The sequence below is a fragment of the Phyllobates terribilis genome, unplaced genomic scaffold (genome assembly GCF_046119375.1).
Source record: "Phyllobates terribilis strain yellow unplaced genomic scaffold, ASM4611937v1 Scaffold_8__6_contigs__length_399053987, whole genome shotgun sequence".
NCBI classification, from domain to species: Eukaryota; Metazoa; Chordata; class Amphibia; order Anura; family Dendrobatidae; genus Phyllobates; species Phyllobates terribilis.
The window spans coordinates 25528796-25546567 of record NW_027362768.1 but is presented as its reverse complement, the minus strand read 5'-3'; positions in this window follow the sequence as shown (position 1 = coordinate 25546567).

Here is a 17772-nt window from a genome sequence, read left to right as displayed (position 1 = left end):
ATCTGGCAACTCGGGGTATGATTTAAGAAACCGCTGAACCACGAGGTTAAGCACATGAGCCAGGCATGGTACGTGTGTGATCTCACCTCGCCTCAGAGCCGCCACCAGGTTACGGCCATTGTCACACACGACCATGCCGGGATGTAGGTTCAGCGGTCTCAGCCACGGATCTGCCTGCTCTTTCACAGCTGTCCACAACTCACAAGCAGTGTGAGGTTTATCACCTAAGCTTATGAGTTTCAGCACAGCCTGTTGCCGCTTGGTCGGAGGCAGTACTGCAATGCTTCCAGCTTGTAACTGATGTGGTGATATCTGAGATGGAGGCTGAACATGAGGAGGAGGAGGATGCGCAGGAGCTGTACACTGTGGGGGCAACTCTGACTGACATAGGGCCCGCAATCCTCGGTGTGGGGAGGATGTGTTCCGTCCCAAGGTCCGACTGGGTCCCGGATTCCACTATGTTTACCCAGTGTGCCGTCAGAGAGATGTACCGTCCCTGGCCACAAGCACTTGTCCACGTGTCCGTTGTCAGGTGGACTCTCCCAGTAACTGCGTTGTTGAGGGCACGGCAGATGCTTTGGGACACATGCTTGTGTAGTGCGGGGATGGCACACTGGGCAAAATAGTGTCGGCTGGGGACCGAGTACCGAGGGACGGCCACCGCCATAAGATTGCGGAAGGATTCCGTCTCCACCAGCCTAAAAGGCAGCATTTCCAATGCAAGCAGTCGTGAAATGTGCGAATTTAGGACTGTGGCCTGTGGGGCGTTAGCTGCGAATTTCCGCTTTCGTTCAAAGGTCTGGGATATGGACAATTGAACTCTGCGGTGGGACATGGACGTGGACGTTGATGCTGTTTCTTGAGAAACTGCCATAACAAGTGAAGACTGAGAGGAGGGGGCATCTTTACATGCAGTTTGGCCAGGGGATTGCCTTGCACACACAACAGGGGGTTCTATTGCACGCACAACAGTGGAAGAAGCAGTGGTGACACCCGCTGACACTGGTCGTGGACCCTGGGTTTCACCCCACAAAGTCGGGTGCTTTGCTGCCATGTGCCTGATCATGCTGGTGGTGGTCAGGCTGGTAGTTTTGTCACCCCTGCTGATGCTGGCATGGCAGGTGGAACATGTGGCCTTTTTGGGGTTATCAGCAGAGTCTTTAAAAAAATTCCAGACTCTGGAAGACCTACCGCATGTACTGGCAACGTCCCTCGTGTTGGTGTTAAGGGGAACGGTTGCCTGCCTTCTGTCTGCGGCCACCACACTGCTTCTTCCTGCCTGTTGGGGTACTCTGCCTCCCTCCCCCTGTGTGCTGCTGGCCTCACTCTGCATGTCCTCCTTTCACGTTGGGTCAGTTACTAGATCATCCACCACCTCCTCCTCTTCCACTTGCACACCACGATCCTCCTCCTCACTTCCTGGCAATTGTGTCTCGTCATCGTCCACCTCTTGTGACAGATTGCCAACGTCAACTTCCTGTGCCCGTGGCTGTTCAAATATTTGGGCATCGCAACATGGGATCTCCTCTTCCACCACTTCAAGCGTATCAGGCGAGGGGCCCAAATATGGAAATGGACCAGTGAACAGCTCTTCAGAGTGTCCAAGTGTGGGATCACTTGCTGTCTGACGACACTCGGCATGGTGGGAGGGAGGAGCATCAGGGTGAGGAGGAGTATGCGGTCGAGACTCACGGCTACTAAGAGTTGACCGTGTGGAAGACAGATCGGAGGTGGTGGTGCCCAGGTAACTGGAAGTATTGTCTGCTATCCAATTAATAACCTGTTCACACTGATCAGTTCTCAATACTGGTGTTGTTCTGTGCTTCCCTAGTAATTCGGTCAAGAAGTGGGAGCGAGAAGATGTGGCTGTTGGTTGTGGCACATTTTCACCTTGGCCACGGCCCCGTCCTCTACATGAACCATCACCAGAACGTTCACTTCCACGTCCCTTGCCACGCGCCTTGCCCATTGTAAATGAAGTAAAATAGCTTACACTTGCACTATCAATGGAAAAAGAGTAGTAAAGAGTAGATTAGAACCGTGGAAGAGGAAAACCACAGTTATTGCTTACTGGGGTATACCACACTTTTTTAAATAGAGATATTTGCGGCTGAACAGTGAGCGACACACTCAAACTGCTTTTTTTTTAGATACCAAAGGCCCAAAACTGGATAGTACAGCGATTTGACCCGTGGAACTGCGAAACCACACTGGGATGTCGGGCCTACACAAGACTATTTTCAACAGATATATTTTTGTGTCACAACAGTCAGGAGACACTACTGTTTTTCTTTACGGAAAAAACTACCAAAACCTGAATAATAGAGATTTTTTACCGTGGGATGGCAAAAGCACAGTTATAATTTACTGGTGTATACCAGACTTTTTAAAATATATATATATTTGCAGCTGAACAGTGAGCGACACACTCAAACTGTTTGTTTTAGATACAAATGGCCCAAAAGTGGATAATACAGAGGTTTGTACCGTGGAACAGCAAAAGCACACTTCTGTCTCTCTGGCCTACACCAGACTATTTTCAACAGATATATTTGTGTCTGAAAAATCAGGGAGACACTATTATTATTTTTATACAGCAAAAAATGCCAAAAACAGCATAATAGAGATGTTTTACCGTGGAACATCAAAACCACAGTAATAATTTACTGGTGTATACCAGGCTTTTAAAAATATATATTTATTTGCGGCTGAACAGTGAGCGACACACTCAAACTGTTTTTTTTAGATACAAATGGCCAAAAAGTGGATAATACAAAGATTTGTACCGTGGAACTGCAAAACCACACTTGTATTTCTCGGGCCTACACCAGACTATTTTCAACAGATATATTTGTGTCTGAAAAATCAGGGAGACACTATTTTTTTTTTGTTTTACAGCAAAAAATGCAAAAAGCAGGATAATAGAGATTTTTTACCGTGGAACAGCAAAAACACACTTCTGTCTCTCTGGCCTACACCAGACTATTTTCAACACATATATTTGTGTCTGAAAAATCAGGGAGACACTATTATTATTTTTATACAGCAAAAAATGCCAAAAACAGGATAATAGAGATGTTTTACCGTGGAACATCAAAACCACAGTAATAATTTACTGGTGTATACCAGGCTTTTTAAAATATATATATATTTGCGGCTGAACAGTGAGCGACACACTCAAACTGTTTTTTTTAGATACAAATGGCCCATAGAACTGCAAAACCACACTTCTATTTCTCTGGCCTACACCAGACTATTTTCAACAGATATATTTGTGTCTGAAAAATCAGAGGCACACTTTTTTTTTGGGGGGGGGGGGGGGCACCAAAAGGTTAATAAGATGGGTATTTGTACATTGTGAAGGAGGAAAAAAAAAAGAGGATTTAGATTAAAAAAAAGGATTTTTCCTGGCCCCCGGGACCTGGAGCTAAGTCCAGCAATTTCAGCAACAGGAGCAGCACACAGGACTGTAATGCAGCGTTTGCAGGTATAACCACTGCGTCTCCTATACAGCCTGCCTGCCTGCCTGATATACCTGGGATGGATATTAGTCCTGAGAAGGACTGTTTGTTTGATCTGGCAGCCTTTACAGACCCTACACTAACTATTTTGCAGGATATATCTCTCCCTAAATCAGCAGCGCTGTCCCTACACTGTCTGATCCAGAGCGACTGTGTCCAAGATGGCGGCGCCCGGTTTTAAATACTCGAGGTGACTCTGTGCGGCCAGCCAATCACTGTAATGCCCACAAACAACATGGCTGCGGCATTACAGTGACTGGCTGGCAATCCCTGCATGTTCATTGGCTCTGTAAAGAGCGCCAAACATGCAGGGCAGAGACCCGAGCTCCCGCCCGAGTAACCCGGAAATGCTCGGTGCTCGCCGAACATCCCGAGTAGCGTGATGCTCGAGCGAGTACCGAGCAGTGTCGAGCATGTTCGCTCAACACTAATGATAACCTATGGTAAGCAACTGTTTATGAACATAGTGCATTGACAGATTTTTTATGCTTTTTAAAATATAAAAATATTATCCCTTTAAAGGGGTAGATGCCTGCAATGATGGTGTTTATACACAGATGATGTACTTAGATGAAGCCATAGTATTTTGACAAGTCGTGGTCTAAAAATTATCCCTTAATATGGAGTAATAACGGATTTCTTTTTTTTTTAATTAAAAAAACATAGCTTTTTAACATGCTTTTAATAGGGTTGCTTTTGGATAGTGAGCAAGCAATGTCTTCTTAACAAGCTGACCAAAAATTATCCATTTTTGTGATCTGCAAAATATTTGCGGTTTAAGACATGAAGAAGTAATGTGTAACATACCTGGTGGCGGGCTTGCCTGGTGCACCATCTCTCACTATGCAAGATCGCAAACTTGATCTTCAGTCCAGTATGCTAGCCTGGCTTTTATACATGCTGTCTGTCTCTGTTCTGACTGCTTAGGGCGGCGGCCCAGTTACTTCCTGTTTTTTTGTAGCTGCTGTGGGCACACCCCTAATGCGTCCTCAGCCTATTGCTGTCTGTCACTGGATATTTAAACCAGCTCCACCTTGAAGCTGGGGCCTGAGCAACTAGTATCTTCAGAGGGCATCTTGCCTCTGATGTGCCAGGTCCTGTTCTGTTTTTCTTGCCTGTCCGCCTTCCTGGAGGCTGTATTCCCAGGCCTGTCTGAACACTCTCCTAGCCTGTTCGTCCTGCCTTCTGGGGGCCGCATACCCAGACCTGTTATCTGTGTCTTCTAGCCTGTTTGTCCGCCATTCTGGGGGCCGCATACCCAGACTCACTCCTGTATCTCGCTGTAGTGTCAGTTCCTGTCTTAACACTCAGTTGCTGTCTGAACACTCTCCTAGCCTGTTACCTGTTTTTCTTTATGTCTGTACCTTTCCTTTTTCTGCAGAATCTGAACCTGCACCTAACTCCTACTCGTTGTCGCTGTACTTCCGTTTGTAAGTTTGGAGTCCACTCGCTACTTCTTTGCAAGTACCTTGTGTGTATCTGGTTCTGCCTTTCCCTTCCAGTCTGTTCCGTGTGAACAGAGCCCTGTTCCCTCTGCTCTGACTTTGCTCACTGCTTTGGCGGTTTCCCACTTGCTCTGCCTTGCTTACCGCCCCGGCGGTTTATCTCTACTCTGCCTTACTTACCGCTCTGGCAGTTCCTGCCCGCTCTGCCTTGTCCACCGCACCTGCGGTTTCGCTCTGCTCAGCCTTGTCCACCGCATCTGCGGTTTCGCTCTGCTCAGCCTTGTCCACCGCATCTGCGGTTTCGCTCTGCTCAGCATTGTCCACCGCATCTGCGGTTTCGCTCTGCTCAGCCCTGTCCACCGCACCTGCGGTTTCGCTCTGCTCGGCCTTGTCCACCACATCTGCGGTTTCGCTCTGCTCGGCCTTGTCCATCTCACCTGCGGTTTCGCTCTGCTCAGCCTTGTCCACCGCACCTGCGGTTTCGCACTGCTCAGCCCTGTCCACCGCACCTGCGGTTTCGCTCTGCTCAGCCCTGTCCACCGCACCTGCGGTTTCGCGCTGCTCAGCCCTGTCCACCGCACCTGCGGTTTCGCTCTGCTCAGCCCGGTCCACTGCACCTGCGGTTTCGCTCTGCTCAGCCCTGTCCACCGCACCTGCGGTTTCGCTCTGCTCAGCCCTGTCCACCGCACCTGCGGTTTCGCTCTGCTCAGCCCTGTCCACTGCATCTGCGACTTCGCTCTGCTCAGCCCTGTCCACGGCACCTGTGGTTTCGCTCTGCTCGGCCTTGTCCACCACATCTGCGGTTTCGCTCTGCTTGGCCTTGTCCACCGCACCTGCGGTTTCGCTATGCTCAGCCCTGTCCACCGCACATGCGGTTTCACTATGCTCAGCCCTGTCCACCGCACCTGTGGTTTCACTCTGCTCAGCCCTGTCCACCGCACCTGCGGTTTCGCTCTACTCAGCCCTGTCCACCGCACCTGCGGTTTCGCTCTGCTCAGCCCTGTCCACCGCACCTGCGGTTTCACGCTGCTCAGCCCTGTCCAGCGCACCTGCGGTTTTGCGCTGCTCAGCCCTGTCCACCGCACCTGCGGTTTCACTCTGCTCAGCCCTGTCCACCGCACCTGCGGTTTCGCTCTGCTCAGCCCTGTCCACCGCACCTGCGTTTTCGTTTTGCTCAACCCTGTCCACCGCACCTGTGGTTTCGCTCTGCTCAGCCCTGTCCACCGCACCTGCGGTTTCGCTCTGCTCAGCCCTGTCCACTGCACCTGCGCTTTCGCTCTGCTCAGCCCTGTCCACCGCACCTGCAGTTTCGCTCTGCTCAGCCCTGCCCACCGCACCTGCGGTTTCGCTCTGCTCAGCCCTGTCCACCGCACCAGCGGTTTTGCTCTACTCAGCCGTTTCCACCGCACCTGCGGTTTTGCTCTGCTCTGCTTGATTACCGCATCTGCGGCTCTGAACCCGTCTCCCTGTCTGTACTGGACCCTACCCAGCCTGTGCTCTAACCTGCCTGTTCCTGTATTCCCCAGTGGGGGTCTACAGCCGTGTCCGGGGTCTCACCTGGAGTCGCACCTGGTCCCTCTGCTCAGTTCCTCCCTGGTGCACGGTGTCGTAGCCGTCGTGCTACCTGGGTCGGATCGGGTTGATACTTAGTTACGCCCCTCCAGGCACTCTCCGGTTCATGGCATAGTGGGATCACTAATCACACATACGCCAGTCAGTCCGAGCGTGTGCATAACAGTTTGCTCAGGCCATGGTTCCCATTGAGCCCCACGGCCCTTTGCTCTTAGAGACATTTTCAATCCGTGTCCAGGGAACAATAAAAATAAATAAAAAAATACATTTTTTTTTCTCTAGCTATGGCCCAGGCGATTTATGCACCAGCCCAAATGAATCTCTCAGCACTTGTTCCTGCGGACCCGCCACTGTACTATGGGGATCCTAAACAAAGCCGTGCATTTGTGGAGCAATGCATGCTGCATTTCACGTTCTACCCTCTCTATTTTCCATAAAGGTTGCCCATGTTTGGCAGGCAAAGCAGAGGCCGGAACTCAGTCACGAAATCGAATTGCAGTCCCGCTGCGGTTGTTTCAGACCCCCTGACGGTCTTTGTCCAGTGAAGTTTGGAGAATCCCAAGACATTAGGCCTGTAGGAGAGGCTGTCCTGGGCGTTAGTGTTTCCTCTTCACAGATGACCATGACTGTCTCCGTGGCACATAAAAGCCACGGATTAATCGGAAGTTTCGGGCTTAAAGCCTTGAAGAGTCAGTGTCTGATTCCCGTCCGAAAAATCCAGAAGCCGGTTTGGGCATTGTCAGCAGAAGGACGAGCCCTACTCAGAAACAGTAAAAAGATGTCTGTACAAATTAAGCTCCAGATTGGAGCATTACACTTGAAGAAGCTTTCATTTCAGGTGCTGACTGGCTTACCCACAAGTCGTCCAGAGCCGAGAGATCTATTGCCCGCTCAAGTTTGGAGACCTTGCATGGTGTATCTTGGGGGACTGTTAAGGTTCAAGGGGTGTCCTGTCCCCATATCTTCAGGACAGTGAGCAATGTCTTCTTCTTCTTCTTCACCAGATCTGCTAGTCGCTGACTCTCTGTGCGCTGAAGTCTCCGAAGGAAGAGAAGCGGAGGCAATGTCCCCACACAGTCTCGACGATTGTACCAATGATCTGGCTTCAGGTACTGTCCCGCCTCACAGACATGTCATCTCTGAAACCAGTTTGAGGATGGTCCCAAAGCATGGACCCTTCATCTCTAATAAATCTGGCCTTGCGTCCATCGAGGCGGTGGATACCCCCAAGTCTCTGCACCCCTTCAACCAGGCAGAGGACCTCCAGTTGCCTCCTGAATCCTCCGGGGTGCTACCTGATAACAAATGGAGAGAGACTTTCCTACACCCTGTACCTGATACCTCGCCCGCTTCATCCAGTGAGTTTGACCAAGTGTACTCCGAAGCTATGGTTACCCCCGAGTCTCTGCTCTCCTCCAACCAGGCGGAGGACCTCCGGTTGTCTCCTGAACCCTCCGGGGTGCTACTTGATAACAATTGGAGTGAGACTTTCCTACACCCTGTACGTGATACCTCGCTCACTTTGTCCAGTGAGCTTGACCAAGTGTACCCCGAAGCAGTGGTTACCCCCCAGTCTCTGCACCCCTCCAACCAGGCTGAGGACCTCCAGTTGTCTCCTGAACCCTCCAGGGTGCTACCTGATAACAAATGGACAGAGACTTTCTTACACCCTGTACCTGGTACTTCACCCACTTCATCCGTTGCTGAGGATGGCTTGATGGGAGGAAGCATCCTAGTTACCAAGATGATGAGACCAGTTTCGTTTCCTCTAGTGGACAGAAGAGGTAATCCTCTTGAAGAGAAGGATTGGCCTCCAAATTCTCTGCGGAACACTCTTCCAGGCTTGAAGAAGATGGGGCATAAGGGGGGGGTACTGTAACATACCTGGAGGCGGGCTTGCATGGTGCACCATCTCTCACTATGCAAGATCGCAAACTTGATCTTCAGTCCAGTCTGCTAGCCTGGTTTCTATTCATGCTGTCTGTTTGGCTCTGTTCTGATTGCTTAGGGCGGCGGCCCAGTTACTTCCTGTTTTTTGCAGCTGCTGTGGGCACACCCCCAATGTGTCCTCAGCCTATTGCTGTCTGTCACTGGATATTTAAACCAGCTCCACCTTGAAGCTGGGGCCTGAGCAACTAGTATCTTCAGAGGGCTTCTTGCCTCTGAAGTGCTAGGTCCTGTTCTGTTTTTCTTGCCTGTCCGCCTTCCTGGAGGCTGTATTCCCAGGCCTGTCTGAAAACGCTCCTAGCCTGTTTGTCCTGCCTTCTGGGGGCCGCATACCCAGACCTGATATCTGTGTCTTCTAGTCTGTTTGTCCGCCATTCTGGGGGCCGCATACCCAGACTCACTCCTGTATCTCGCTGTAGTGTCAGTTCCTGTCTTAACACTCAGTTCCTGTCTGAAAATTCTCCTAGCCTATTACCTGTTTTTCTTTATGTCTGTACCTTTCCTTTTTCTGCAGAGTCTGAACCTGCACCTAACTCCTACTCGTTGTCGCTGTACTTCCGTTTGTGAGTTTGGAGTCCACTCGCTACTTCTTTGCAAGTACCTTGTGTGTATCTGGTTCTGCCTTTCCCTTACAGTCTGTTTCGTGTGAACAGAGCCCTGTCCCCTCTGCTCTGTCTTTGCTCACCGCTTTGGCAGTTTCCCCCTTGCACTGCCTAGCTTACCACCCCGGCGGTTTATCTCTGCTCTGCCTTACTTACCGCTCTGGCAGTTCCTGCCCACTCTGCCTTGTCCACCGCACCTGCGGTTTCGCTCTGCTCAGCCTTGTCCTCTGCATCTGCGGTTTCGCTCTGCTCAGCCCTGTCCACCGCATCTGCGGTTTCGCTCTGCTCAGCTTTGTCCACCGCATCTGCGGTTTCGCTCTGCTCAGCCCTGTCCACCGCACCTGCGGTTTCGCTCTGCTCAGCCCTGTCCACCGCACCTGCGGTTTCGCTCTGCTCAGCCCTGTCCACCGCACCTGCTGTTTCGCGCTGCTCAGCCCTGTCCACCGCACCTGCGGTTTCGCGCTGCTCAGCCCTGTCCACCACACCTGCGATTTCGCTCTGCTCAGCCCTGTCCTCCGCACCTGCGTTTTCACTCTGCTCAGCCCTGTCCACAGCACCTGCGGTTTTGCGCTGCTCAGCCCTGTCCACCGCACCTACGGTTTCGCTCTGCTCAGCCCTGTCCACTGCATCTGTGGTTTCGCTCTGCTCAGCCCTGTCCACCGCACCTGCGGTTTCGCTCTGCTCAGCCCTGTCCACCGCACCTGCGGTTTCGCTCTGCTCAGCCCTGTCGACCGCACCTGCGGTTTCGCTCTGCTCAGCCCTGTCCACCGCACCTGCGGTTTCGCTCTGCTCAGCCCTGTCCACCGCACCTGCGGTTTTGCTCTGCTCAGCCCTGTCCACCGCACCTGCGGTTTTGCTCTGCTCAGCCCTGTCCACCGCACCTGCGGTTTTGCTCTGCTCAGCCCTGTTCACCGCACTTGCGGTTTTGCTCTGCTCAGCCGTGTCCACCGCCCCTGCGGTTTTGCTCTGCTCTGCTTGATTACTGCATCTGCGGCTCTGAACCCGTCTCCCAGTCTGTACTGGACCCTACCCAGCCTGTGCTCTAACCTGCCTGTTCCTGTTTTCCCCAGTGGGGGTCAACAGCCGTGTCCGGGGTCTGACCTGGAGTCGCACCTGGTCCCTCTGCCCAGTTCCTCCCTGGTGCACAGCGTCGTAGCCGTCATGCTACCTGGGTCGGATCGGGTTGATACTTAGTTACGCCCCTCCAGGCACTCTCTGATTCATGGCACAGTGGTTTTCACTAATCACGCACACGCCAGTCAGTCTGGGCGTGTGCATAACAGTTTGCTCAGGCCGTGGTTCCCATTGAGCCCCTCGGCCCTTCGCTCTCAGAGACATTTTGAATCCGTGTCCAACGAATAAAAAAAATAAATAAAAAAAAATAAAAATGTTTTTTTTTTCTCTAGCTATGGCCCAGGCGATTAATGCACCAGCCCAAATGAATCTCTCAGCACTTGATCCAGCGGACCCGCCACGTTACTATGGGGATCCTAAACAAAGCCGTGCATTTGTGGAGCAATGCATGCTGCATTTCACGTTCTACCCTCTCTATTTTCCTACCGATTGGGCTAAAGTGGCATTTATGAATCCTATCTAGCGGGTGATGCCTTGAAATGGATCACCCCCCTATGGGAAGCAAGGGATCCTATCGCCCTTGACTTGCAGGCCTTCCTGGAGGCCTTTCTAATGGTCTTCGATGACCCCAATCCTGAAGCCTCTGCTAAAGCTTCCCTTTCCAATATCCCGGAGCAACCCCGATGGGTAATGTGTGTGGGTAACTCACCAGTTCTCCAGCCTGAAGAGACTGCTGCCCACCCAGAATCCTCACAGGATGACTACGCTCCACAGAATACTTCTCTTCCCAACCTCAAGAGGCAGTCCAGACGAGCTAGGCATAGCGGCAAGCCATCACGCCAGGTTCTGTCCTCCCAAAGACCTCCTGTTCCCCAGCCTGTAGGAACAGCTACCCGCACGGACTCCATAAAGGTTGACCATGTTTGGCAGGCAAAGCAGAGGCCGGAACTCAGTCACGAAATCGGATTGCAGTCCCGCTGCGGTTGTTTGGGACCCCCTAACGGTCTTTGTCCAGTGAAGGTTGGAGAATCCCAAGACATTAGGCCTGTTGGAGAGGCTGTCCTGGGCGTTAATGTTTCCTCTCCACAGATGACCATGATTGTCTCCGTGGCAAGTAAAAGCCTTGGATTAATCGGAAGTTTCGGGCTTAAAGCCTTGAAGAGTCAGTGTCTGATTCCCGTCTGAAAAATCCAGAAGCCGGTTTGGGCATTGTCAGCAGAAGGACAAGCCCTACTCAGAAACAGTCAAAAGATGTCTGTACAAATTAAGCTCCTGATTGGAGCATTACGCTTGAAGAAGCTTTCATTTCAGGTGCTGACTGGCTTACCCACAAGTCGTCCAGAGCTGAGAGATCTAGTGCCCGCTCAAGTTTGGAGACCTTGCATGGTGTATCTTGGGGGACTGTTAAGGTACAAGGGGTGTCCAGTCCCCATATCTTCAGGACAGACAGCAATGTCTTCTTCTTCTTCTTCACCAGATCTGCTAGTCGCTGACTCGCTGTGCGCTGAAGTCTCCGAAGGAAGAGAAGCGGAGGCAATGTCCCCACACAGTCTCGACGATTGTACCAATGATCTGGCTTCAGGTACCGTCCCGCCTCACAGACATGTCATCTCTGAAACCAGTTTGAGGATGGTCCCAAAGCATGGACCCTCCATCTCTAATAAATCTGGCCTTGCGTCCAACGAGGCGGTGGATACCCCCAAGTCTCTGCACCCCTTCAACCAGGCGGAGGACCTCCAGTTGCCTCTTGAATCCTCCGGGGTGCTACCTGATAACAAATGGAGAGAGACTTTCCTACACCCTGTACCTGATACCTCGCCCGCTTCATCCAGTGAGTTTGACCAAGTGTACTCCGAAGCTATGGTTACCCCCGAGTCTCTGCTCTCCTCCAACCAGGCGGAGGACCTCCGGTTGTCTCCTGAACCCTCCGGGGTGCTACTTGATAACAATTGGAGTGAGACTTTCCTACACCCTGTACCTGATACCTCGCTCACTTTGTCCAGTGAGCTTGACCAAGTGTACCCCGAAGTAGTGGATACCCTCCAGTCTCTGCACACCTCCAACCAGACGTAGGACCTCCAGTTGTCTCCTGAACCCTCCAGGGTGCTACCTGATAACAAATGGACAGAGACTTTCTTACACCCTGTACCTGGTACTTCACCCACTTCATCCGTTGCTGAGGATGGCTTGATGGGAGGAAGCATCCTAGTTACCAAGATGATGAGTCCAGTTTTGTCTTCTCTAGTGGACAGAAGAGGTAATCCTCTTGAAGAGAAGGATTGGCCTCCCAATTCTCTGCAGAACACTCTTGCAGGCTTGAAGAAGAGGGGGCATAAGGGGGGGGTACTGTAACATACCTGGTGGCGGGCTTGCATGGTGCACCATCTCTCACTATGCAAGATCGCAAACTTGATCTTCAGTCCAGTCTGCTAGCCTGGCTTCTATTCATGCTGTCTGTTTGTCTCTGATCTGACTGCTTAGGGCGGCGGCCCAGTTACTTCCTGTTTTTTGCAGCTGCTGTTGGCACACCCCCAATGTGTCCTCAGCCTATTGCTGTCTGTCACTGGATATTTAAACCAGCTCCACCTTGAAGCTGGGGCCTGAGCATCTAGTATCTTCAGAGGGCTTCTTGCCTCTGAAGTGCTAGGTCCTGTTCTGTTTTTCTTGCCTGTCCGCCTTCCTGGAGGCTGTATTCCCAGGCCTGTCTGAAAACGCTCCTAGCCTGTTTGTCCTGCCTTCTGGGGGCCGCATACCAAGACCTGTTATCTGTGTCTTCTAGCCTGTTTGTCTGCCATTCTGGGGGCCGCATACCCAGACTCACTCCTGTATCTCGCTGTAGTGTCAGTTCCTGTCTTAACACTCAGTTCCTGTCTGAACACTCTCCTAGCCTATTACCTGTTTTTCTTTAAGTCTGTACCTTTCCTTTTTGTGCAGTGTCTGAACCTGCACCTAACTCCTACTCGTTGTCGCTGTACTTCCGTTTGTGAGTTTGGAGTCCACTCGCTACTTCTTTGCAAGTACCTTGTGTGTATCTGGTTCTGCTTTTCCCTTCCAGTCTGTTTCGTGTGAACAGAGCCCTGTCCCCTCTGCTCTGTCTTTGCTCACCGCTTTGGCGGTTTCCCCCTTGCTCTGCCTTGCTTACCGCCCCGGCGGTTTATCTCTGCTCTGCCTTACTTACCGCTCTGGCAGTTCCTGCCCTCTCTGCCTTGTCCACCGCACCTGCGGTTTTGCTCTGCTCAGCCTTGTCTACCGCATCTGCGGTTTCGCTCTGCTCAGCCTTGTCCACCGCATCTGCGGTTTCGCTCTGCTCAGCCTTGTCCACCGCATCTGTGGTTTCGTTCTGCTCGGCCTTGTCCAGCACATCTGCGGTTTCGCTCTGCTCGGCCTTGTCCACCGCACCTGCGGTTTTGCTCTGCTCAGCCCTGTCCACCGCACCTGCTGTTTCGCTCTGCTCAGCCCTGTCCACCGCACTTGCGGTTTCGCTCTGCTCAGCCCTGTCCACCGCACCTGTGGTCTCGCTCTGCTCAGCCCTGTCCACCGCATCTGCGGTTTCGCTCTTCTCAGCTCTGTCCACCGCACCTGCGGTTTCGCTCTGCTCAGCCCTTTCCACCGCACCTGCGGTTTCGCTCTGCTCAGCCCTGTCCACCGCACCTGCGATTTTGCTCTGCTCAGCCCTGTCCACCGCACCTGCAGTTTCGCTCTGCTCAGCCCTGTCCAACGCACCTGCGGTTTCTCTCTGCTCAGCCGTGTCCACCGCACCTGGGGTTTCGCTCTGCTCTGCTTGATTACCGCCTCTGCGGCTCTGAACCCATCTCCCTGTCTGTACTGGACCCTACCCAGCCTGTGCTCTAACCTGCCTATTCCTGTATTCCCCGGTGTGGATCAACAGCCGTGTCCGTGGTCTGACCTGGAGTCGCACCTGGTCCCTCTGCTTGGTTCCTCCCTGGTGCACGGCGTCGTAGCCATCGTGCGACCTGGGTCGGATCGGGTTGATACTTAGTTACGCCCCTCCAGGCACTCTCCGGTTCATGGCACAGTGGAATCACTAATCACGCACATGCCAGTCAGTCCGGTAGTGTGCATAACATAATGGTTTTAAAAAGTCATCCAAAAATTATCCTTTTTCTTCAGTACAATATAGATAAAAAACTCAATGGACAAGCAGAAGATGTGTGGCTGTCTATCAGTAGTGCTAGTGATAGAGGCAGTGAAAAACAGTATAGAATATGATGTATGATGGGACAGACAAAGAGAAGTCTGGTGCTGTAGGGGCAGCATTGAGAGCCCCTGCATCAGTAGAAGCTGCAGCACACAGTATAGATATAACATAATGGAAAAGCATGCAATACATCTCATGCTCGATCTAGATGCCTGCACAGTCCTGGGCTCAAAGCCTACAAGAGGTACTGAGAAGCAGACCTCTGTATCCCTCATGGGGAAAATGTCAGCTGAGTCGTAGAAGAAGTGGAAGATAGTGGGTCTCAGGACAGGATGAGGACAAACACTGAAAAGGCACAAAACCAAGGGTACTTCACTAACAAGAGACTATGTCTTAATATGCATGCTGCAGCCATGTGTTGAAGAATTGCACAGTAAAAGTGAACCTGTTAAACCTGATCTAAGATCTCCTGACTTCAGTGAAGCCGGTTCCAGTCCCATGGACGAAGTAACAGTGTGTAAAGTAAATCCTCCATCACATAATACACTCCACTCTCAGTTCTTTATAGAGGAAGGGACACAGGTCGAAGAGAACTCAGTCCCGGCCCACAGCATGTTGTTACCTGCCCTGTGCCTCCCCACTTCAGATACAACATTTTGCACTGCTGCTGTTAGGGTTGGGATTATGTGAGAATGTGGGGGAGGTATAAAAGGAGTTGGTTTAGCACTACTTGGCATTGGAATCAGAACTAGTACCCAATCCTTGAGGCTTCATAATCTTTCCTGGCTAGGGTAGTGCATTAATGCCACTCAAAACATTAGTCTAGTATACCGTGAAAGTGTACCTGCCCAAAATTGGTGCTACATATGTCGATGGTGCAATACATTTTCATACTCAAAACCAAGTCTAGAGAGCAGCTATTGTTCTCATATATATGAAAGAACAAAGCATGCACCAATTTATGTGAGAAATAATAGGGAAATAATGATGGTTGGGTACCTTAAAGCGAGGCTCAGTATACGTCATAATTTATGAAAAGGCATTGGAATCCACTAGGGGAATAAGCATTTGGACGAAGTAAAGGAGCAAAGCAAAAAAGCAACCACAAGATAAAAAAGCAAAGGATAATGGTAACAAGCCCAAAGCTATAAAATATAGGGAAAAAAACAACCTTTATTGGGTTAAAAAAATATATAAACGCAAAATCAAAGCATGAGTCCCACAGTGAAGATAAGCAATATAAACCACAGGAGAGACCTAACAGGGTACAGGTAAAGTATTTAATAACCCATATTAATGGAGACTTGATAGCAGCCATAATCATATGGTAAACAAGGATAATCCTAGGAGTAAGGCTATGGGCGTGGTAATGAAGACAATTACTGAATCAAGTAAGATGTATACACTGATGAGCAAAAGGGTAACAATTAGTGATGAGCGAGCACTAAAATACTCGGGTACTCGTTGCTCGAGTCGAGCAAATTGGAATGCTCGAGTGCTCGACCCGAGCAACGAGCCCAATGTAAGTAAATGGGAAACTCGAGCATTATTCCAGTGGTCTGCAGAGGGCCTGAAAATTGCACACATAGATGGGAACAATGCTCAAATGACATGGGAATAGCATGGGGAAGACCCCTGGAAGCATCTCTGACTCCCTGGTCACCGCTGTCAACAATGTTGTTTGAGTATTACACCACTCACAATAATACATTACACATTAGTATTACACGGACTCACAATAAAACATACAAAAACAAAACCAAAATGGATTTTCCTGGGAAAAGTGTTAAGGAACATCCTTTCCAGGGTAATGACTTGTATATAAGGCAAAATAAATATACAAAGACAAAAATTCTCCTCCACACCTTGGGCTATGTTCACAAGTATCATTTTTGATGCGTTTTTGCACTTTTGCATTGCTTTCAACCAAGACAAATGCATTCACCAGGAAATGTCCTTTAATCATTTTACAACCTTATCTGGCCATGCGGTGTGTGACACATCCTGTTTCATTTATGATGGAGGGACTCTGAAAGTCACAAAATCTAATTTTATATGGCCATCAGGCGGCCCTTACTATTCTTAAAGGGCCAGCAAGTTGGCCCTCACTATTATTAGATAGCTATCAGCCGGCTATGCTTTGTTGTTCCCATTATTAACGAGTGGGTCTCCTATACTGTTAGTGAGTATGTAGTGACTGCAAGGGCTGCCAAAAATTTGGAATCACCTCATTACCCCTTTGAAGAGACATAGAGGTGGGCCTCAGTAAAAAAAATGTTCCCATTATAAAGGAGTGGGTCTCCTATATTGGTAATGCCCATGTGGTGACTGCAAGGGCTGCCAAAATTTGGGAAAAATCCCAATAACAATTTAAAAACACATAGAGGTGGGCCTCAGTAATGAGTATGACATGTTCCCATTAGAAAAGAGCGGTTCTGCTATACAGTTATAGGGTATGCAGTGAGTACAATGGGTGTCAAAATTGGGGAAAAATCCCAATACCAATTCAAAGACACATAGATGTGGGCCACAGTAACGAAAATGACCTGTTCAAATTAGAAAGGAGCTGTTCTATTATCCAGTTATAGGGTATGCAGTGAGTACACTGGCTGCCAAAAATTTGGAGGTACTCCAGTTCCCCTTGCGAGAGATGTAGAGGAGGGCCTCCTGAAAAAAATGTTCCCATTATTAGGAAGTGGGTCTATCATACTGTTTGCCTATGCAGTGAATGCAATGGTTGCCAAAAATTTGGAGGCACTCCAATGCCCCTTGCAAGAGATGTAGAGAAAGGCCTACTGAAAAAAATGTTCCCATTATTAGAAAGTGGGTCTATCATACTGTGTTTGCCTATACAGTGAATGCAACGGCTACCAAAAATTTGGAGGCACTCCAATGCCTCTTGCAAGAGACGTAGATATGGTGATATGGTAGATATGGTGGTGATTAGTGTTGAGCCACCCCCGTAGTGTTCGAGTTCGGTTCGGTTCATCGAACACCCGTGTGTTCGCCGAACTGTTCGTCGAACTGTTCGTCGAACACCTTCGAACACCGTTAAAACCAATGGCAGGCAAACAAAAACACATAGAAACACATAGAAAACACCTTCAAAGGTGTCCAAAAGCTGACAATCTGCTCAGAAGACACAACTAACACATGGAAAAGTGACAAGTACATATAGTCATGCGAAAAGAAAAGAGGTGGAGGAGTAAAAGGAGGGGGAGACACAGATATAGACATGTCATGCCCTTCTAAAATCCAAAAAGTGAGAAGCCGACACGTTCAGTCCGCTCCTGCCCGTGCCACCTCCGTGTCGCCGGGTTTGTGCCAGAGCCGCGGTGAACCCTGACGGCCAGCCCCCCTCTCCCAATACTGGTGCCTGTCCGCTGGTGGGTCGAGCGAGCCCCCCTGTGGTGGAGGCAGCTCTAAGCTTTTTAATTTAAATTGTCTCTCTA